Source organism: Paramisgurnus dabryanus, chromosome 3 (genome assembly GCF_030506205.2).
Source record: "Paramisgurnus dabryanus chromosome 3, PD_genome_1.1, whole genome shotgun sequence".
In the NCBI taxonomy this organism is placed as follows: domain Eukaryota; kingdom Metazoa; phylum Chordata; class Actinopteri; order Cypriniformes; family Cobitidae; genus Paramisgurnus; species Paramisgurnus dabryanus.
Genome location: NC_133339.1, coordinates 8,077,702 through 8,101,588, shown reverse-complemented (window position 1 = coordinate 8,101,588; position 23,887 = coordinate 8,077,702). Strand labels below are relative to the sequence as shown.

At 36.6% G+C, this 23,887-nt stretch overlaps 1 long non-coding RNA gene across 1 annotated transcript; it reads right to left on the bottom strand.

The window, feature by feature from the left end:
- Nucleotides 1-14,283: 14,283 nt before the first annotated feature.
- Nucleotides 14,284-15,883, bottom strand: LOC135733845 (uncharacterized). Its single transcript, XR_010527039.2, has 4 exons — nucleotides 15,723-15,883; nucleotides 15,317-15,415; nucleotides 15,086-15,237; nucleotides 14,284-14,904 (listed from the first exon to the last, which is right to left on the bottom strand). It is a non-coding gene; the product is annotated as an uncharacterized lncRNA (long non-coding RNA).
- Between the last annotated feature and the right edge of the window lie 8,004 nt (nucleotides 15,884-23,887).

Here is a 23,887-nt window from a genome sequence, read left to right as displayed (position 1 = left end):
GGAGATGAATTTCATCAAAATTGTCATTGGAACAGAGCAGAGAAAGGACTGAATGTTCTGTCCTCCTGTTTAGAACTTCATTTAATGTTAAAACTAAAGTAGGCTGTTAGTGTTCATGCATGCGATTCATTCACTAATCATTAATGTGTTAAAATCAGTCAGTCAGACCACCAGCACTGCGCCAGGGCTTGATCCATGGACATGAGGTTGTTTTTAGTGCTGCAAGCAAGGGTGTTGCTTTGGGTAGGGACACTAGGGACTATTGTCCCTACCAATATTCGGGGGAACACTGAATTGTCCCTAGCAATAATTTCAACCAAACATTTGAGCTTTATTTATATATAACAAGTGATGCAACTGATGAAAAAAATCAAAATTACACCCTTTGCTGCGAGGACTGATTGGTGTTACAGGAGAGCCTTTTGAAAGAATACGGAGTACCTTTGCTCTCACGGAGCTCTCACATCAACAGGATGCGCTGCACATCAAACACACACACACTAATTTATCACTGTATATAAAAATGTTAGTACTTTACAGCAAGGTTTTCAACAGTGGTGCCTTTAAATTTAACAATCATACTTTTATCAATTCTTTGAGATGTACACGGCTCTCTGGAATAGTAAGGGGCAGCCTTGAGGCACAATTCTCATAGCGAAGTTGAGGTAACAGAGTAAAGAAAGGAGGTTGCGTTTGGAAATTTGGAAAAGAGTGAGATTTTGAATTATGTTTACGATTCAGTCGATCTTGTCTTAAAGGTATAGCAGAAGAATTTCCCCAATTATTTAAAAGAACCGCCCCACAAAATTAAAAAAAAAAAATGCACACGCAACCCTCTCCCTCCTCCGGAGAGGGAACGCCTGTTAAACGCGTGCACGAGACAGAGAGCATGCAGGAACTCAGTTCTTCTCTTCGCTCTGTTTACAAGTTGCTGTCGGCATGTTTACCGTGTCTGTGCGGTTTGTGACTCGTGCCAGGGCTAGCATCGCTACTCATAGCTTACATCAACTTTTACTAGCAGTGATATTAAATGGATTTTTCCAAATAGCATGACAAAATGTACCTTTCCAGTAGAAACTTCGCGTGGGAAGCCCAACCTGTCCTTTTAGCTCACGCCAGCCGCCAGCTTGTGAAATAGTCTCCCATAAACACTCTGGTCTTGTTTCTTTCTTTATAGTCCTTTCTCTTCTTGTCATACAATTCATAGACACTTTTTCTCTTGTGACCCTCAGACATTTTGAAAAAAATACAGTGAGAACGCAACCTTCAATGAATGGTTGAAACCGTAGCACAACACACATACACGTGAAAGTGCGCATGTGCAGAAAGCGAACCTAGAGGCGAGCACGTACGACGGTTATACGTCAACATATAATCAGAATGATTGACATCTGGGATGACCAATAATAGAGGTGATCCACCCAGAAAACGAAAATCTTCCGCTATACCTTTAAGGCAGGGAAGCCTGACATGTAACTTAGTCCAGAGAAATTCCGAGAATTTCCAGTGAGGTGCCGGGCCTTCGTTTTTCTCGGAGGCGACTGGGACCCCTAAATTTGAGAGCGATGGAAATGTAAGCAGCTGGGGGAGTGGATTTTGGGGAGACTAGAAGAAAATCGTCTAGTAGGTGAATGAGATAAGGGATGTTATAATTGTTCGCTAGGATCGAACACAATACTTCCGATAGGGTGTCAAATATTTTGGGGCTGCTTTTGCATACAAAAGTCAAGCAAACGGCAAAGTAATATTTATCTCGCCAGAGTACGCCAAAGAGATGGCAAAAATCAGGGTTTACTGGCATGTCCTTGAAGGCTGACATGATGTCAATTTTTGCTAACCAGGCGCCGTGGCCGGCGGATTTAATTGAACTGATCACATGGTCTACATCATGGTAATGAATTGAGAATTCAGATAGGGGAATTAAGCTGTTCATGCTAAGGACAAAGCATTCAGGAGGGGCTGAAAGGTCGATACTGATGCGCCTTTTACTGGAGAATTTTCTTGTTGCTATGCTGATGGGGTTATTGTGATAGGTGTGGAATGAATTGATAGGGCCAATCATAAATTTAGCATCAACTTCTTTTTGCAGGAGGGAGTCTACGGAGTCTGGGTCTGACCGGGCAGATTGCAAATTATTACAGCTAAAGGTTGTGTCGGATATGCTTTCGAGACCGGGATCGGAACCTTGCTGTGAACCTGTAAGAAGGAAATTAGAGAATTGTTTGTTTGGATGACATTGTAGTTTATGTGCAAGAGCAAAGACATTGATGGGAGAAGATAGATATTTCTTTTAAGACCTTTATTGATTTTTGCAGAGGATTTGAAAACTGGGCAAACAGGGCGGGAGTGCACACCGCCCCAAAAATTACACACATGCAAATAGCGGCATTTTTGCCTGGAACAGTGAAAATCATTAATGTAGTTGCAGACCTGGCGGCTGGTGGATGCAGAGGAGCTGCTCGGAATATTTGCAGGTCCTGGGTGATCGAATCTGGACTGTGGCACGTATGAAGTGGATTTGGCAAAGTGAGGGGGTAACTGGGGGCTTGTGGAATTTTGAAATGATGGACAAGAGTTAGACTGGTGATCGAGAGATCTACAGATGGCACATGAAATGTTGCGGCAGCCGAGAAAAACTCTACTGTACAGTTCGAAGACCAGTGCTCCCCAGTAAGAGCACTGGTTCCAGTGTGTGGTTCCAGTCATGGCGCATTTGGCAGAAAATAACTTGTGGTTAGTGTAAAAATTAGGGATGCACCGATACCACTTAATCCATCTCCGATCCGATACCCGAATTCTGAGTATCGGCCGATTCCGATACCTGCCGATCCGATACTACTGTATTTTTCTTGAAAATTTAAAAAAGTCACAGTAAAAAAGCTTTAGTGTGCAGATGGTTATTTTGGGAAATTATGCACTTAACCGGACCTTTTATGCACATTTTGGGTGCAGAATTGATGCGCCTAAATCATAGTGAGTGCGTCTAAATCATACTGCGCTTCTTGGGTGCAGCATTGATGCTCTAGAAGCATCCTCACATGGGAAACCTCGCTTCGCAATGGAAAGTTACGTTCATAACTATTAAAACACAAAGAGATTAGATTCATCGTGTGCTCAGCACATCCTGAATTGCATCCATCCAACAGTTTGCGGAGACTTTATAAAATCAGATCTTTAAAACAGCCTACAGTTATTGAGTGTGTTCGTGTGTTGAATGACGCGTTTCATCCGTCCGCTTCACCTGTGCATTAACTCAGCACATACTGAATTGCATCCATCCAACAGCTTCCTGAGACTTTATAAAATCAGATCTTTAATAAAGCCTAACGTTACAGTTATCTTGTGTGTCTGCGTGTGTTGAATGACGCGTTTTTATCCGTCCGCTTCACCAGTGGATTAACTCAGTTTGCAAGTAAGTTACAGTGTTTCTGTAAACATTAATATCTTAAATGTGCGTTTGTTCCTTCACATGAAGCTATTGAGTGTAAGATTACTTTGATTGTAGTGCATAAAAATGTTTATTGTGCTTTTATAATACTTTGGCGTTTTAATCACTTGTCAGTGACAACCATGGGTAACGTGCAGTATCGGAATTGGATCGGTCCTGTTAGTCCGATATCCGATCCAGCAAAAAAGGCCGGATCGGCCCCGATACCGAACCAGAATATCGGATCGGTGCATCCCTAGTAAAAATGACTGCTGCCAAATGACAATCAGTAATCTGAAATTATGGAAAGGTATTCATTAAGTTCTATATTTATTAAAGGCTATGACAAATTCGGCAAAGGAGAGGATAGGGTTCGAGCTGGAAGGCGAATCTTTTAGGACCACGGAGAAAGCGCGAAGATGGCTGTCTTTTTTTGGAAAAGGAGAAAGGCCAGGTCCACATCCGTACTTGAAAGGATTGGAGAGCGAAGTGAGTTGGAGATGGGTGGAGGGTCCATGGCGACGGCGTGAGCGGCCATTGCTAAGGGAACGGCCTAATAGGGGTTGAACTGGGGCAAGTGCTGCAGGCTCGGAGGGGAAGCCCTCGAGGTGCATGAGGCTGGCGAAGGCCTTGGGTTTGCCGGAAAGTGCTGCGGATTCTTACGAGGGGGGCCGGGAGCTTTTTTGGAATATGTCAGGGGAGCATCTACTGGGCTCTGGCCGGTTTGAGCACTGAGGTAAAGCTTGTAAAGTTGGGCTTTTGACATCCTTCTAGAGAATTCGATGTTGGCGGTTGTGTGGCGTACAGCAACCAGTTTACAGTCCATTTTGTTATTGCAAGGGCTGAAGATGGTCCGGGTGGAGTCACAGAAGGAGAGGTTCAAGGACATCTCGTCGGAGGTGAAGAGGAGGGATTTAAACAGCGGCGTTTAGGTGAAATCGCAGGAGGATGTTGAGAAGGGCGTCCTCGACATTAGGCTTGGAGGGTCCTGGAGATGGGTCGACCAAAGACAAATCTGCATCGGAGGAAAAATCTTCATCGGAGGTGAAGAGAAGAAGTTCGTCTTGAACTTGGCAGGACATTGTTCCGGAAAAGGGCAGGGCCCAATGCCGGTTGAATCGTCACTGGTAGGCGTGAAGACTGACTCACTTAAATAGGCTCTCAGGATGATTAAAAGGACTGAATGTTTAGGCTCCTCCCCAACCTACGTTAAAGGGATAGTTCGGCCAAAAATTATATTAAACCCATGATTTACTCACCCCCAAGCTGTCCGAGTTGCATATATCCATCGTTTTTCAGACAAACACATTTTCGGATATTTTATAAAATGTTTTAGTTTTAATCAAATGTTTTAATCAACTTTCAGTTGATTAAATGTAATGTTACGGGGTCCACCCATAGTCCACAACCTTCAAGTCCAAAAAAGTGCGTCCATCCTTCACAAATTAAATCCAAACGGTTCCAGGATGATAAACAAAGGTCTTCTGAGGGTAATCCGCCCGGTGTTGTTGTAGAAATATCCAGTGGTGTAGTCTAGATTTTTGTAGTGAGTATACTGTGATTTTTCCCTCTCACCCTTATGCTTACTCGTCCTAGCGCGACACCTCATAAGCACCACCACACTCACAGATGCATACAGTATAGATATTCATGTAACTAAGAGCATTCTGAAAGTGTACTCATAACACATAAACTGAACGTGTTATCAACATGTCAGTTTATTATAAGAAAAAAAGACTTAAACAGCCAATGGGTTTACAGCTGGGGAAACTGGACTGATTTTTAGACTGGTTTAGTGTTAATCAACATCTAACTCAGGGACAAAAGTTATTTAACTGTTAATTAAAATTAAATAAATCTTCAATCTGTGGCTAATACATGCATTAAAGGAAAAAAAATATTAAATTCTTTCAATAGCTATTATATGACAACTATTGATAACATTACCATGTGTAATTTAATGGTGTAAATGTTTTTAATTAATACACATTTAAGAGGACCATGAATTAACTCTAATTTGCATAGTCATTGATATAATAGCTTATTTTTGCATATAATATAAGCATTGTCTAAAAATGAAAATAGGCTTATACATAATTATTATTACAAGACCATCATGTAGCCTAATATTAGACACCCAAACCAAACAGAAGATTAAGATCATATACATCTTGAACGTAGATATATGAACAAAGAGAAGGGAAGTTTAACACTGTGAAGCACAAGCAAACATGCAGAGGAACTGAAGGCAGCTAAAAACCTATTATCACGGGCTTATTTTATTGCATTTGGAGCCTTACCTCTAGATAAAGTAATAAACTGGACTGATGATTTAAATGTTGTTTACTCACATGTGCGTTGTAAACTCTATGGATTTTATGTTGCAGCACTCGTTCACTTCTCTGGACTGTTTGTTTACAGTGTCGCGTGAGCAGCTACACTGTAGGTTCGACTTCATTTGGCGCTAAGCAGACCTCTTGGTGATGTCAAAGTACCGCGAGAGCGAGTCAAAGCAGATTTCTCCATGTGATAACTGGAGTCTCTCTCGCGGTACTTTGCTGTCACTCGCCAGTCTGCTCCCCAGTTACTTTCGCGTCACTATAGTAATCTGATTTCATAGAAATTCATACGCCGATCGGATCGCGCAATTTGGCATGAAGTATATAGCCTAATATGTATTTCAACCCGCTAAAGTAGCAAGTGTAGCATGCTAATGGTCAATGCTTCACATCTATATTATGACTAAACTTTAAAAATGTCACAAAACCATCCTGTTACGCATCCTCGCGCTATTTTTAGTGGGTATACGGAAATCCTTGACAATTTCTAGTGGGTATACGGCGTATACCTGCGTATCACGTAGACTACACCACTGGAAATATCCATATTTAAAACTTTATTAACGAAAATAAATACCTTCCAGTAGCGCCGCCATGTTAGTCGCGTCCGCATTCAGGAGAGAGTATTAGCGTAGTGTACGCACTTATCTTAGTGACGTATGACAAATTCGGAGGGTGGGGGCACAGAGCAGCAGAGTAGCCTCCGTAGGCTGCGTAAGCTCTCATCCTGAATGCGGACGCGACTAACATGGCGGCGCTACCGGAAGGTATTTATTTTCGTTAATAAAGTTTTAAATATGGATATTTCTACAACAACACCGCACGGATTACCCTCAGAAGACCTTTGTTTATCATCCTGGAGCCGTTTGGATTTAATTTGTGATGGATGGACGCACTTTTTTTGGACTTGAAGGTCGTGGACTATGGGTGGACCCCGTAACATTACATTTAATCAACTGAAAGATCGAAAACATTTTATAAAATATCCGAAAATGTGTTTGTCTGAAAAACGATGGACAAATGCAACTCTGACAGCTTGGGGGTGAGTAAATCATGGGTTTAATATAATTTTTGGCCGAACTATCCCTTTAAGAACTTCATAAAAAAAACACCCTGCAATTATCAGAACTTTATTTTATGGTTCCAAAAATTACCAAAAAACAACCATTAGAGAATGTTCTGTATAAGTTATTGTTAGTTTATTTTAAAAATAACCACCCTGCAACAAGTGCTTTATTTTATGGTTCTAAAAAAAATACCAAAAAAAATAACAATTAGAGAAAGTTCTGTATAATTTTTAAATAACTCATTAAAACACTTTAATTATTTTATGGTTGCAAAAATAAAACCTTAAAAAAACATTCCCAGAATATTACTATTTGGTTGCCAAAAGGATAATCAAAAAGATAACTTTAGGCGAACGTTCCGTGTTTGCTTGGATAAAGTTACAAATCCAGAATATTTTACTTTTCTGGTAACTCAATGTGGCGACGTAAGTTTGGTCATCACGTAACATTGACATTAAGTAACATTTACGCATTTTGGCTACTTGGGTGTTTTTTTTCTGATGTCTCTGAAGATTTCCAGGATAAGAGAATCTCTCTCCACGGATAAAGCGGACATAAGGTTACTTTCTCGTATGAACTCTCTGATGGGATTTTAAGTGACCTGAATGAGCAAACCTCTTGTCACACTGAGAGCATTTGAAAGGTTTTTCATCTGTATGAGTTGTCTGATGCCTTACAAAGTTTGCCTGTTGACTAAAACTCTTTCCACAGACAGTACATTGGTAAGGTTTCTCTCCAGTATGAATTCTCTGATGGATTTTTAAGTGACCTGAATGAGCAAACGTCTTGACACACTGAGAGCATTTGAAAGGTTTTTCACCTGTATGAGTTCTCTGGTGCAATGTAAAGTTTGCCAATTGATTAAAGCTCTTTCCACAGACAGTACAGTGAAAAGGTTTCTCTCCAGTATGAACTCTTTGGTGGGTTTTTAATTGAGTTGACTGAGCAAACGTCTTGTCACACTGAGAGCATTTGTAAGGTTTTTCACCTGTATGAATTCTCTGGTGGATTAGAAGGTTTGACAGTTGCCTAAAACTCTTTCCACAAAAGCTACAGTGATAAGGTTTCTCTCCAGTATGGACTCTCTCATGGATTTTCTGCTCCGTTTTTGTACGGAAACGTTTTCACAGTGTAAACATTTAAAGAGTTTCTCTTTAGAGTGAATATTCTGGTGTGATTTTTTTGAATCTGAATCCCTAAGGTAACGGGGTCTCTCATTGGTGTGTAAAAGCACATGGTTCTTCAGGACACGTTTACGACTAAATTTCTTCTCGCAGTGAGGACACTCGAATGGTTTTTCTCCTGTGTGAATTCTCTTATGACCATCAAGACTGTATTTGGTGCTGAAGTATTTTCCACATTCAGTGCAGTAGAAAGGCTTTTCACCACTGTGTGTCCTCATGTGAACATCTAGATTTGAGGAAGTCCTCCCACACTGCTCACGTTGAAACTGCTGCTGCTGCTGCTTCTTCTTCTTCTTCTCTATGTGCTCTTCTGAAGTAAAGCTGATCTCAGACCTGGTGCGGGTGAAGAGTTTCTGTTCTGTGTGTTTTCTCCCATGTCTCTCTAAATGTCTCTGTGACCTGAATGTCTTTCCAAAGGTGATGCAGGAAATAGTTTGTGCTGTCTGACACTCTTTTGATGTTGAGGACGTCATTTCTTCATCCAAACATGATTCACTATTTACACCTGAAAGAAACATCAAACACTCTTATTTACACAATGAAGGATAAAGAACTGACCTATTGCTAAGCCCCGCTCATTGAACGCAGAAGAGCCAATGGCAGTTGAGTATCAGTTGCACTAGGACCGGAGCTCTGACAATTGCAGGTTTCAGCGCCATAGAAAAGCATTGTAAGGTCCGAAGTTTACATCAATTTATTGTGTTTATGCTACCAAAATGGTAAAACTATGTGCCTTGGGTACTTGTTACACTAATCCCAGGTATCTTGGGAGGATGGGCAATAAAAATTAATTTTATTCCATTTTCTTTCTTTTCTTTATTGATCCCATTCTGATTGCCATTTATTTCTAACATATTCATTTATTGTTTGTTTTAAATCTGTAAAAGTTATAAGACATTTTACTCATTCTAAGGATAGTTGACAATTTAAAGATCTTGACTATTGCTGGAAGATCAATTTTCATACTTTCCAGTGAATCCAGGCATGATTTTAAGTCAGTCATTATTAAGAATTTCTTCTGTGAAGACGTTTAAAAAAAAATTTATGTCAATAAAGCATTTGCTTCTGCTGTAAATATTGAACTTTGATCTGGAATACGTATTCCTTGATGAAATTAATTCATTGCAAAGTCTGCCGTTACCTGGTTACCAGATTTGGATCCATCTGTGTATATTGTACTAAGCAGGGGATAAATAGGTCTTATTTAAAAAAGTTGCTGATAATCATTTGGATGTGTTTCCGATTTTTTATTCTTTGATAAATCCAAAAAAATGAAAGGTTTTTGATATCCCATGGAGAAATCTAGCAAAAGTGGGTTCCAAGATGTTTAAATCTACTTTGAGATTTTCCAGATGAGGTTTTATAAGCAGAACAAGTGGACGAATATAATTTGGTTTTCTTTCATACATTATTGAATACTGGGCTGAAAAAAAAACTGCTGGATAAGCTGGTTTCCTTTATTTGTTTTTAATTTGATAAATTAATAAGTATAAATACATACAGTACATAGATTAAATGCTCATGCTTTGACACGGATCTACAATTAAACTGAAATTTAATTAAGTGCCACTAGAGGGTGAACTACGACCGTTGTGTCTGGATGTATGGACAATTGAAAGGCGGTTTAAATAGGAAAAACGAGACAGTATCAGATTACTTTTAAATGTGTGTTATATGTATTAATATTTACTGCCAGGTAAACCTTGCAAAATATTTATTTTAAATAATCACAACAATGTGTGAAAATTATTTAATAAACAAAGAAAAAAAATGTAATGAGAATTAAAAGTCAAAGCAATAAAACAGACAATTAACTGTCATAATTGTCAAAGCCCTAAAACAGGCAATTTATCTTCACAATTTCTTAGTCAATTAACCGTCAGACAAATTTAATAACCGTGACAGCCCTACTTGAAATATTAAACTGCAATTTTTTTAAAATAGTAAAAAAGAAAATGAGTTTTTTAAGGCAAAATACTAGATACAAGAAGTGTGCATCTTTTTTTAAAAAGATGTTTTTTATTTTAGCCTGGTAATACCATCCTCTGCTAATTTGCTATGCTCCGTAATGAAATTTAGCGGAAGTACAAAGTCGGACGTAGTCAGGCAATTTTTATTTATGACCTATAACAAAAAGAAACAAAAAACAACTATAATTAAGTCTGGGCATAGATTAATCTAGATTAATCTCATACAAAATAAAAGTAATTTTTTGCTAAATATATGAGTTTGTGTTGTGTGTAAATATTATGTATATTTAACCACACACACATAAATATATACACACATTTAAGAAATGTTTTATTTATATATCATTTAGAATATATAAAAATATAAAAAAATATATACACACATGTTAATGTTTCTTAAATACATACATGAATGTGTGTGTGTGTGTATTTATATATACATAATTATTACACACAGCACAAACTCATATGTTATGTAAAAATACTTTTATTTTGTATGAGATTAATCTAGATTAATCTATGCCCAGCACTAGTTATAATAAAAATAACTTATGTTGTTTTTTTACATTTTGTATATATAAAATACGTCAAAGTAAAAAATATAAAAAAGAAAAATATGGGTAAAAGTTTGGCCCGCATCATATAAGATTTTAAAATCTGGCCCTCGAAGAGGAGTAGTTGAAGACCCCGGTTGTAGAAGGAGTCAAACAAACCAATATGTTTTATTTGTACAGAGATCTTCACAATCCTTGTTGCATTATATAGTGTTTATCCTCATGTCACGTCAAGATTTATTTCAACGTGTTATATAGTGATACTTCTAACTCTCTGTTGTTCAACAAGATATCCTAATAGTTTAGACTGAAATCTAAACAGGTGCTCACATGACAGTTAAAAATGGCCAAAATACAACAATAATTGAGAAGACATACCTATTATTATTATAAGACGTAATAACACCATCATCTTCCTCAGTGTGATCTTCCTCTACTGTGGGTTCAGTTTTAAACTTCATCATGAGGTTCCTGCAATCAATGAGTTTAACTGAACACATCTTCTGGATCTGCTGCGGTTCTCCAGAATTACAGACAGAATCCAGAGACTCTGTGGAGGTTTGATCCTCCTGTAAGCTCTGTTTACTGTCACACACTGTAGTGTCCTGAGTGTCTGTGGGCTTTGACTCAGTATAACCGAGTAAAGTCAGACTGAGCTTGGTGTCCTGTGAGTCCAGCAGTGGCTGTGGTGTGCGGCTCTGATCTCTGCTCATCCACACTGAATCCAGACATCCATCAGACACACACCATGAAGATTCACAACAATGCACATCCTGACAACACAACACATACACTCAGTGTAAGATTATAAAGGATTTGAAGTCGTCAAACAGACAGAGTGATTCATGTAAAGTATGTTTAAGCTGTACAAACCTCTCGTTTCAGTCCTAAATCTCCTCTTGGCCTCAGCTTTGCCTCCAGTAACGCCACCTCTTTCTTCAGCTGAGAGATTTCTGTGATGAAATCATCAATATCCAGCATGGACAGATCAGTTCCTACTGATTTACAGCACAGCACATCCATCTTATCTCTCATTATCAACGATACAAGACTACACTCCATAAATCACGCAGAAGATAAAGACGCGGTCGGACTATCACTATATAACTTTCTTTTCTTCTTCTTCTTCTTCTTTACTTTATTGGCGAATCACATCTCATTGGTGCATACCGCCACCTACTGTACAGGAGTGTGCAAAGGGACTTAACAGACTATAATCAGACTATCAAAAAAAAAAAAAAAAAAAAAAAAAAACCAATTAGGGATCCTAGATCCTCTTATTTAAACCTGACTCACTCAAAAAGATAAATAGGGATTTGATCTTATCACTCTTCATTCCTTCTTCCTTAAGGGTGTTTTCTATGCCACTTTCAGCCTCTCTCTCTTTCCATTGTTGTCTATATTCTGTGTACTTCCTGCAATTAAACAAAACATGATCTACATTTTCCATAACTTGACATTCAGTACATAGACCGTTATTCTTCCCTATTATCCTGAGTGTGCCATTAAGACCTGTATGACCCAATCTTAGTCTACTATAAACCACTTCTTCCCTTCTGTTAAGACCTAATGTTATTCTTTTCTTCCACACATTTTCCTGAATTGTATGGTAATGCCTTGCATTGTATTCTACCTTCCATTCATTTTGCCATTTCAGAAGCATTTCTGATTTTATTTTAGCTTTGGCTTCACCTTTCCCAATTGAAATATTTATTCCTATATGTTCTTTATCTAACATTTTCTTCGCAATTTTGTCAGCCATGTCATTTCCTTTTAACCCAACATGTGCTGGAACCCAACAAAACTGAACTAAAATTCCAAGGTTCTTTATACTCAGTAAAATATGTCTTGCCTCTAATATCAAATCCTCTCTAATTGAATTTGCAGTTTCTAAACTGATCAATACTGCTAAGGAATCAGTACAAATGACAGATCGAATAGGTTTGATCTCTTCAATCCATCTCAAAGCAGTTATTATTCCAACTAATTCTATAGAATAAATTGATAAAAAATTGTTCAATCTATAGCCATATTTTTTATTAAACATAGGAATATATATCCCAATTCCACAATGACCATTTTTCAGATCTTTTGACCCATCTGTAAATATTTTAACAAAACCATAATATTTAGATATAAGATGTCTTTGGCTGCATTCTACAAGGCTTTTTACATTAGGCTGATCTGCTTTTTCATTCAACAATTCTATATCAATGGATGGTAGCATCCATGGAGGAACTGGACTCATCACAAGTGCAGGACTAAAATTAAAATGTCGAATTCCATATTTTTCTGCTGTATTTTTAACATGCCATCCAAAACCAGACCCCTTTGATAGGTATTCCCAACATTCATTTAGAACTGATATGGCGGGGTTATTTATGCTCCCTTTAAGTCTCACCCAGTATGTTAAAGACAATTGATCATATCTCATTTTAAGTGGAGTTTCTTCAGCTTCTACTAATAGAGCACATGTAGGAATAACTTTCTTTTCTTCTTCTAATGACTTTTTATGGCGGCATTTACCGCCACCAACTGGACTGGATTATGAAGCACGCGCGAGGAGAAGGGTCTGGCTGCAGACTACGGGCGAGTGGAGCTCCACAGGAAACACGTGACCTCCACTAGCGGGCGAGCGGAAATGCGTCACCTAATCTTAACGCATAATAAAAGTAGTTAAAATAATCGGGTTTTTTATTAAATGCTTGATAGAACAGAAAAAGAAACAAACACAAATTGTCATCATTGTCATATAACAATAAAACAATATGCCAACAGTCTTTAAGTCCAGATTAAGTGCCAAGTCCTAAAATACAGCCATTGTTCTAATATCTTTCAGGGTTTTAGAAAGTTCAATAGTGTCAAAATACATCTAATGTTTAAATCTTTAAAAAAAGGGTTTGCACTTAGAAAATGTAGATTTATGAATGTGATATTTGGCTAACAGAAACATAAGGTTTACAAAATAAAATTTTTCCTTTCACATTCATGAAAACCAAAAATGATGTATGTTATGTATTATGTATGTACATTTAAATTTATGATAAACATAACATTTAATATAGTCACAAAGTCACACCAAAATGTCAGTGTTTGATAGTTAAAATAATCATACCGAAGCGGTATACTAAGCTTTTATGGTTTTATGACACGAATGAGCTGAATGCTTTTCCCCCAGCAATTTGCACTAGACATTTAAACATAGCAGTGGAATTAAAACCCATATTTTGAGTGCCTCTGCCTTTTGTTCATGTATGTTTTTAACTATACAGTTCAACTACCAATGTAACACTCCATAAATTTTATAAAGTAAACATTATGTTGTGATATTCAGATGTGAACATCAAATGAAACATTAAATAAATTTATATTAAAATGAAAACTATAAACAAATATAATTTAGAACTTAATCAGAATTTTGCATTTAAAGCTAAATAACAACATGAGTCATCCCAGAGTTATGGATGTGACATTTGCAGTGAAAACTCAATAGAATGCAGTCATTATCAATACATTTAACAACCTTTTTAAAAGTTTTCTAAACATCTAAATGTTAAGAGTCCAGACAACCGCTATCAGTCTATACTCAAATTTTCTATTTTAGATGAGGGAAACATGTATGCGTTTTGGTTGTGACAAAAAAGAACACTGGTTTTGGGAGACAATACGCTGTAGGAATTCTATAAATTATAAGGCATAACTCAGGAGGAATAATACCCCAAAAATGGAGAAGGGATGGATCTTCAAAGAACAAACTATATTTATTTAAATTTTTGTATGCACATTTATGAGGAATAAAAAGATTTACAGACGTGACAATTATGACATTTTCTTTGAAAATATCAAAGTATGGGGGAAAATGCTTAAAACTTTTAACAGACATTGCATGGGTATTTAAACCATGTATATATTGACATATGAGTAACCAGTGTGATTAAAAACTTTACTTTTCGTGATAAGTTTAACATTTGCAAGGAATTGCTCATATACAAATCAGCTAAAGTGAAATAATGAAGAATCCACAATTTCCACAATTTTACCAATTTTAATTGTTTTTGAGTAAATACAAAAACCATCTTATGCTATTTTAACAACATACATGAACTTTAAGTGACCACAAGTGTTAGAGTAAAGACACATCGTGCCTGCACAAACTATTCTGTCTATGAAGCAATCCCAGTAGCCAGGGTGGTCATCTGAGGAGTAAAACCCCAAAAGCACTCCACGTTGTTCATTTCCCCAGAAGCCAGCCCCATAGTCTTTGAAAACTTGCTGCACTGTAGGCGGCTGCACCTAGAGATGATTTACGGTTTTCTGTACATTCTCCGGTGTCTCTTTGACAGTCTATTTCAATTCACTACACCTGTTTAGTATCAAAACACAATCATAACAGCACATTAAGTCACACAATTCAGACAATGAATTAACACATCTTTAACAGTCAAAAATGTCATGTTATGGAAATGAAAGGAAGTGTGATTAACATAACCTAATTGTTATACCCACAAAAAACAAGATGGAGCAACCACACTTATTGAACTCACTATAAGGCCAGCTGAAGTGTTCCTCCTGCTGAAAATGCTCCTGGCTGTCAATGTTTGCTGAATCTCTGTCTTGTTAAAGCCAGCCGGATTGCAGAGCAGCCGTCTTCTAGAACAACAAAGACAAGGATCCTCTGGAGAATATCATCTGGCAACTGCAGATATAAAACATGATTTATTATAGAGACATTACAAGCAATTTTCATCAACATTAAAGTGATTATAAACACATGCCTGCAAAATGTCAGTAGCCACTGCAACATCGTTTGCTGGGAGTGTAGGTACCATCAAAAACTGTCAAATATCTGCATCATGCTTTCCACATAACGTTACCTATAAAGGAGTGAGAAATTAAATGTGAAAACAGACTCCTCGTATTACTTTTTACGTTAAACAACAAACGCAACACACACATATACAAAACAATCATGTACTTCAATTACTACTTTGTTTTAACACAATAAGCCACCAAACATAGGTTACGAATATGTTGTCATGATCAGTAAACGTTAACATTCGCGAGACATAAATTGTTCGTCAGAAAAAAATAAATATATAAATTGTTTATTCATTCGTTTGTGTTCTGCTTACATTGCAGGTTACAATAACGTCAGTTTCTCAGTGTATAAAGGTAAATTACCTGAATTAAAGTTCGAAATAAGAGCTCCCGGTGACGCCATCTTCATCTCATAAATTCAAGTGGAGGTGACGTATTTCCGCTTGCCCGCTAGTGGAGGTGACGTATTTCCGCTTGCCCGCTAGTGGAGGTCACGTGTTTCCTGTTTGAGAGTGTAGCTCCACTCGCCCATGGTCTGCAGCCAGACCCTCTTGCGCGCGAGCACGCGTATCTTCTTCTTCTTCTTCTTCTGGTATTTTATGGCGGTTTGGCAAACCAACGGAAAGGTGCATTACCGCCACCTACTGGTCTGGAGTGTGGATGAACAGATTTGAAAGAAATACATAAAATAATAATAATAAAATTAAAACCTAGATTATATCTATTGTTTTTCATGTATTTAAATAATAATAATTATTGTAATCTTGGTTGCCTACACTCGTTTGCTAAGAGTACTTTTAAAGAAATATTGTCAACTCCCATCCATCCTAATTCTTGTATTAATTAGAAACTCTCCCTTTCATATGCAGAACACTCATTAAGAATATGCATCAGTTTCAATGTTAAAAAATATCCTATTTTTACGACAAAATACTCTACATTTTTTACAGTGGTTTACCATTATTTAAAATGATAATTAAAACTCTGTAAAATTATGTTTTATACAGGTAAATACTATATTACTAATACAGTATTTTTTCTTTCTTATTTTAATAAATAAAATTTTCCTTATATTTAAAGTACATGACCATACTAACAATTTAAGGGACACCCCAGCTAACAATTTTTGGTTCCCAAAACGTTCCCCTAACGTTAGTTTTTGGTTCTCAAAACGTTCCCCTAACGTTAGTTTTTGGTTCCCATAACGATATTTTCCAAGGTTTTTGGTTAGCCAGGAAAGTTTTCTTTACAGAAATAGAACGTTATTTTCAGGTTATTTTAACGTTTTCCTAACGTTAGGAAAACGCTACAATAACGTTAGGAAAACGTTACAATAACGTTAGGAAAACGTTACAATAACGTTAGGAAAACGTTAAAATAACCTAAAAATAACGTTCTATTTCTGTAAAGAAAAATTTCCTGGCTAACCAAAAACAAACCTTGGAAAATTACGTTATGGGAACCAAAAACTAACGTTAGGAAAACGTTAAAATAACCTAAAAATAACGTTCTATTTCTGTAAAGAAAACTTTCCTGGCTAACCAAAAACAAACCTTGGAAAATGCACAGTTGACATGGAGTGAAAAATTATCTCACCAGGGCGCGAGTGCGCGTTGCCGCGCCTCCATGCACGCACTGGCAGAGCGCGCAGAGCTCAAGACTCCAGCCTCAGTGAAGAAGTGAAGGCTTACAAAAGTACGGCACGTCTATTAGTACATCCCATGCTGTGTTTTTATCTATCATATCTATCTAAAATAAGTAAAACACATTTCCATATAAGGAGGAATAAAATAATTTATTTAATACAAAATCTATAGTAATTAAATTATGCTATTACTGGAAAAAATGTCTATTAATATATTATACCATTATATAACACAGGTTAGTTTATATAAAAATACATCAACACATCACATATTATGTATAACATTCTATTTTATCAAATATATAAATAACCAGGGACTTCAACACAATAAAGAAGACTTAAAACAGATATTTATTGAAAATATATAAACATTTAATTCACTTTAGTTTAACAGACCTTACAGCAGCCGCCTCTCCATTATTAAGTAACAACAATCAGCATCTCTCTCTCACTTTTTACAATAATCAAAAGCTTCTAACTTCATATTCTCTTCATGGAAATAATTAAAATATATTTTCGTTTTCACATATTTAAGCTACTAATGAAGAAACAAAAAATAAAACGCTAGAATGTTATACTCTGAAGTTAAAACGCAATGACAAATAAATCAGTCACTTTAGGTTAAAAGATCTTACCACAGTTAGTCGGCTATCCGTTTTTACAACAATAAAAAGTTTCTAACATTATATTCTCCTCAAATTCTCCTCAAATCGATTGGAAATCACTCGCATGTATATTTCTTCTCACATATTTAAGTTATTAAATCAAGAAAGAGACAAAAGAACCGCTAAAATAATGTTAGTCTCTGAGGTAAAAACGAAAGGACCGTTATTTTTTAAATTAACGACTTTTCCTGAGCACAAGATAAAGCGGGTACTCCTGAAGAAGGCGGTAAGCTCGTGCAGACAAGCATGCGCATATTAGACGTGCACACTAAAGGAATAATGGGTTTAATTATGAATTCACTTCATTTCCTAAAAAAAAAACATAACCAAAAAATAACCATTAGAGAACGTTATGTATAAGTTATTTTTAGGTTATTTTATGGTTCCAGAAAATAACCAAAAAATAACAAAAAAATAACGTTCTGTATAAGTTATTTTTAGGTTATTTTAAAAATAACCACCCTGCAACGTTATGGGAACGTTATTTTATGGTTCCAAAAAAATAACCAAAATATAACCAAAAAATAACGTTCTGTATAAGTTATTTTTAGGTTATTTTCAAAATAACCACCCTGCAACGTTATGGGAACGTTATTTTATGGTTCCAAAAAAATAACCAAAAAATAACGTTCTGTATAAGTTATTTTTAGGTTATTTTAAAAATAACCACCCTGCAACGTTATGGGAACGTTATTTTATGGTTCCAAAAAAATTACCAAAAAATAACGTTCTGTATAAGTTATTTTTAGGTTATGTAAAAATAACCACCCTACAACGTTATGGGAACGTTATTTTATTGTTGCAAAAATTAAAACCTAAAAATAACGTTCCCAGAACGTTATTTTTTGGTTCCCAAAAAAAAAAAAAAAACCAAAATATAACCAAAAACTAACGTTAGGGGAACGTTCTGTGTTTGCTGGGACTCTCATTTCCCAGCTCTCCTACAGTTTAACATTTGATTCTTACCGTTTTGGAATCCATTCAGCTAATCTCCGGGTCTGGCGCTAGCACTTTTAACATACAGTTTCATACAGAATAGCCTATTTAATATTTATATAGACCACCGATCTATAAAAAGTATGCTATGGTAAGACACGTATATTACAGTTTTTCTCAATTGCTAAAACACAATTTCTGAAACCTTGCTCCTTTTTCTGAAAACATTAAACACAAAACCTCATCTTCAAACACTATTTGCAAAACCTCTGACTTCTCTTGCTAAATGAAACTTTTGCCCCAAAACAGTTTTACCTGTGTGTAAAATCAAACACTGCTCTCAAAACAGTTTTACCTTTGTTCAAAATCAAACACTGCTCTCAATTCATAAACAAAGTGATCAAAATGATATACACTATCAAACAGTGAGTAAACACTACAAAAAATTGTAATTTTTTACATATTTACAGTGTAACTCTCATTGTTTTGGACAAATTTGATACAATCAAGCAGATGATTATGTACAAATGTTTTCAGTTTGCATTTTCAATTAAATTTTCATGAAAATACATTATTCTGGTTTCTGTTGAATAGTCTTACACCTCAAAACATTTAGGAATTAGTTCATCGTGCATAGCATGAAATTGTTGACCATATGTGTCATAATCTGTTACTGTAAGCATGAAGCATGTTTTCTGGGGGGGGGGGGGGGGCTGGGGTTGTAAATGTGAACTGAATCGATAAATTCCTGTCAAGGGAATCCTGGAAATTTGGAGTAATTTTTTGAAATTTTTTATTTTTACTGTATTTTTTTTCAAAATCACAATTTGTGTTATTTGTTTACAGAAAAAAAGGTGAACATGTAAATTCCACAGTTTGAATAAAAAAATACTGACACATATAATTGTGTACACTTGGTATATTGACAACATGGCAACATTTTGACTGTCTTGCAACTATCTTTACAGCACTTGTCTTTATTTTAATGTAGTAAGGCTATGAACTCAAGTATGTATTTAACTTTATTTGGGAGTTTTAATGCACTTGATAATTTTATAACAGAGAATCAACGTTAAACAGAGAGTGAGGAATGCGGATATGCCATTTCACTTAACACTTTGTCTCCTCCATAGTGATTATCATTTACACAATACCATATAACAGTTATTTATTTATTTAAATTTCAAATATACAGTATTGTGCAAAAGTCTTAGACCACCATGCCACAATTAGATTTGTTGTTTTTGCAATGTTATAGTGATCATATTTAATTGTTTCTCAGTCTCTTTAATAGAATACATCCAGAAAATAAAGGAAATGTGTATAGTAACTGTATAAAAAAACTTAAGTATCAAGTTTTTAGGGTAAACTCCTCTTCCACTTAAGCAATAGCAGGAAACTGCAGGATCTCTTAAAGCTAAATAAAATTAAATTTAAAGAAATTAGTCTTTTTACTTCATTTTGCTCAAAAATGCTCAAGAGAGGTCACACAAAACACAGAAGATGCTTAAAGAAGACATTTAGTCCTGCAAATTTTAAATGTCTGTACATATTTCCTTCATTTTCTGTTTGTATCTTAATAAAATATTAAAAAATAAATATGGAAGGACATTAAAACTTCTAAAAGTCTAGTGGTGGTGGCCTAAGACTTTTGCACAGTACTGTAGCTTATAGGCAATGGGGGGGCTGGGGGGGTCCCGGACCTCCTATAATTCTTGAGGGAGCCCCCATAATGCACAAAAATATAAATAATGGGGTCCCCTGTTTTATATTGAAATTAAAATACTACATCAATTTAAAATTCTCAGGTTGCGCTGTCACAAAGCTATACTGTCCATTATTCGCAATAAACTAATTCAAATGATTTCTGTATGAAATAAATATAAACTCGCAAGTGCACATTTTTTTTTATTATTATTATTTTCACCTCAGTGGCGGTAGTACGTGTATATTGTAGGACCTAATATTATAGAGTGGATTTCAAAATCATTAAACTGAGTGGGACTTTGACATTTTTTACAAAACATGAATTGAGTGAGATCAGAAATGCCATAGGACAGACTATGACCTTAAGTCTTTTCTCAGACCCAACTTTATGTGGACTCTGTCTTGACTCGGACTAGACCTTCTCTGGTCTCGGTCTTGACTAGGACTCGCATGAGCTGGTCTCGAATACAACACTGGTTTCACTGTATACCAGGGGCCTCACTCAAATTGGCTTGGGGCCATTTCTGAGATTGACATTTTATCGGAGGGCCGCAGAGCTATTTTAAGGTTAAAAAGTACAATATTTCTGTAAATAGACAGTTAAAATTCTATTATTTAATGTATACTAAAAGCAGTGGTTTTATCTTTTAAATATACATTATTTTATATAAGTAAATCATTTCTTAACCTTCTCTTTAATAACTAAGGCCTATTAAAACCTTGCACTAAACTAACAAATAACATTTCTGTATACATTTATAAACTAATATAAAAAATTACCATCAGTAAGTGTTTGTGTTTTGATTTATTTTGGATTGTTTACAGTCATAGTATAGACTTTATTATGCTCCATCTTTGTTATTCCACAGTTTTAATGAATTTGCTATTATATGTGGAAAAATATGAATAAGTGAAAGTGATCCTTAAACTTCTGAATGGGTAGTCAATGTTACATAAGCTAGTTAAACAGAAAAACATTATAATACTGCTAGGTGTAATTGCATAGCAAGCTACATAATATTATATTATACTTCATTATATATAGCAGTATACATACTTTTATCCTCTGTATGTTTCTCCTCATCTTTCCTCTTTTAACCTGTGCACTTTGATGGCAATTTTTCTTATCTGTAGTTTATGTGTTGCATTACATCTACGGCTCTCCCTCATATTATGCGGTGTCTCCATTAAAAGCTGTGACTTGTTGATGTGAGCCCCACCGCAGCTCTTCTCTGAGTAACAGCTGATATTCACCCGGAAATAACAAATCTTCTCAGGACAAACACTACAAAGCCCCGACCAGATTAACTGATAGCATGGTGACAATGATATGATTGACGCGAGGTCCAGATGAGGAATTAAAGTCCGATCACGCATTTCGTTATCCTCGCAATCACAGAGCGCACGCGGCTCATGGCTGCGTAGCAACGCGTGACGTCACGCCACGGAGCGCAACTTCCGCTCCCGAGCACTTTAGAAAGTAAGAAATGCTTTGACCCGTTTTAACACGCGTTGTAAGACGCGACATGTGAACGAACCCTTAAACGTTTAAATTAAAAATGAAATGAATATGAAACAAAGTGAATAAAAATCTTTCTGCGGGCCAGATTATGTTATATTGTTGAAAGGTGCCGCGGGCCGCAGAGAGGGGGAGGGCGGGCCGCAAATGGCCCGCGGGCCGGGAGTTTGAGACCACTGCTGTATACAGATGAATAGCCTATAACATTTGTGCAAGGCCGCCTTAATGCACGGGCTTACCTGGGCTGAAGCCCAGGGGCCTCCCAAGTTCAGGGGCCTCCCAAGTTCAGGGGCCTCCCAAGTTCAGGGGCCTCCCAAGTTCACGTTTATATTGTTTTGTAACTTGTCAGGTTATCTGTCAATCACTCTAACTGCACGTTACATGGCTGCTGATTGGTCCGTGGTAACTTACCTTGAAATAAAATATCAGACGTAACAGATTTTTTTTTTCTATTCCGTGTAATGTAATTAAGTGCGCGTTGTCAACTTGGCATTCCTGCATGTTAGACTGAGTGTGACAGAGAAACAGGAAAGAATCCACCAACAAATGAAAGAGTAATTTCTGAAATTTCATAATAAGCACTGCAGGTCTCTCTCTCTTTCGCGCGCGCGCCCGCTCTCTCTCTGTGCTCGTGCAGCTGTCTTGAGCAAGGCCGCCTTAATGCACGGGCTTACCTGGGCTGAAGCCCAGGGGCCCCCCAAGTTCAGGGGCCTCCCAAGTTCAGGGGCCTCCCAAGTTCAGGGGCCTCCCAAGTTCACGTTTATATTGTTTTGTAACTTGTCAGGTTATCTGTCAATCACTCTAACTGCACGTTACATGGCTGCTGATTGGTCCGTGGTAACTTACCTTGAAATAAAATATCAGACGTAACAGATTTTTTTTTTCTATTCCGCGTAATGTAATTAAGTGCGCGTTGTCAACTTGGCATTCCTGCATGTTAGACTGAGTGTGACAGAGAAACAGGAAAGAATCCACCAACAAATGAAAGAGTAATTTCTGAAATTTCATAATAAGCGCTGCAGGTCTCTCTCTCTTTCGCGCGCGCGCCCGCTCTCTCTCTGTGCTCGTGCAGCTGTCTTGAGTCTCTGGCATGCAGAAGTCTCTCCAACTGTGCGCAAGATACTGTGCTGCCAAATAAAGAAAGGAGTTCCCGAACATATTAATGCTGTTCGTTGTTATAAAGTTTAAGTTTACTCGCGTTTATATCAGTGACGCGTGCGCAGCCGGAGCGATGTAGTTTGACGCGATGTTAGTTCACAGTACACATCTGTTGGTTTAGAAAGACGACGCAACGGTACATGTGCAAGTCAAAGCGCGACAAGACCATCTCAAATGATCATCCCCTGATAGCACCATTCATATTTATAATCTCCTTATCTAAAGATCTTATATACAGGTATCCCTGTCTGATTTGTGCATATTCATACGTGTTAGTTTTACATGCGTAGTATGCATAAATACTAAATACAATGCATACTATATCTTCAATAGCCTACAAAATAAATAACTGATTAAAAAACAAGATATGTACAACAATACATACAACAATGTATTGAAAGAAACTAATGCATTTTGTGATGTAGATTACCTAGATATTACACTTATTTTTTTTTAAATGAGACTATAAATTGAGGGTATGGGGGGCCTCCAAAACATCTCAGCCCCAGGGCCTCACATTGGGTTAAGGCGGCCCTGCATTTGTGTACATTTTCTTATCTAATTTCTAATAAACGATTGATTATTTTCCCATCATAAAACAAAACTAGACAAACACCACAAACACAAGGTTTTGCGTGCCATTGTGTTTAAGGAAAAAGTGCATTCCAAAAGCTCCAAACTTTAATATTTGTCCTATGTCTATTTTTCGAAAGAACATAATATGACCAAAGTGAAGTCTATTTTTTTATGTATGCTTTCATGGTTGTTAAGAACTTTTATCGCTGGAGATGAACCACGAGTTTTTACAGTGGATGAAAATCATGAATTCATGTACAAGTTGTGACTTAAATCACTATTTCTAAGAAAAAAAATTGCCCATGTCATTTCAAGCCTTTAT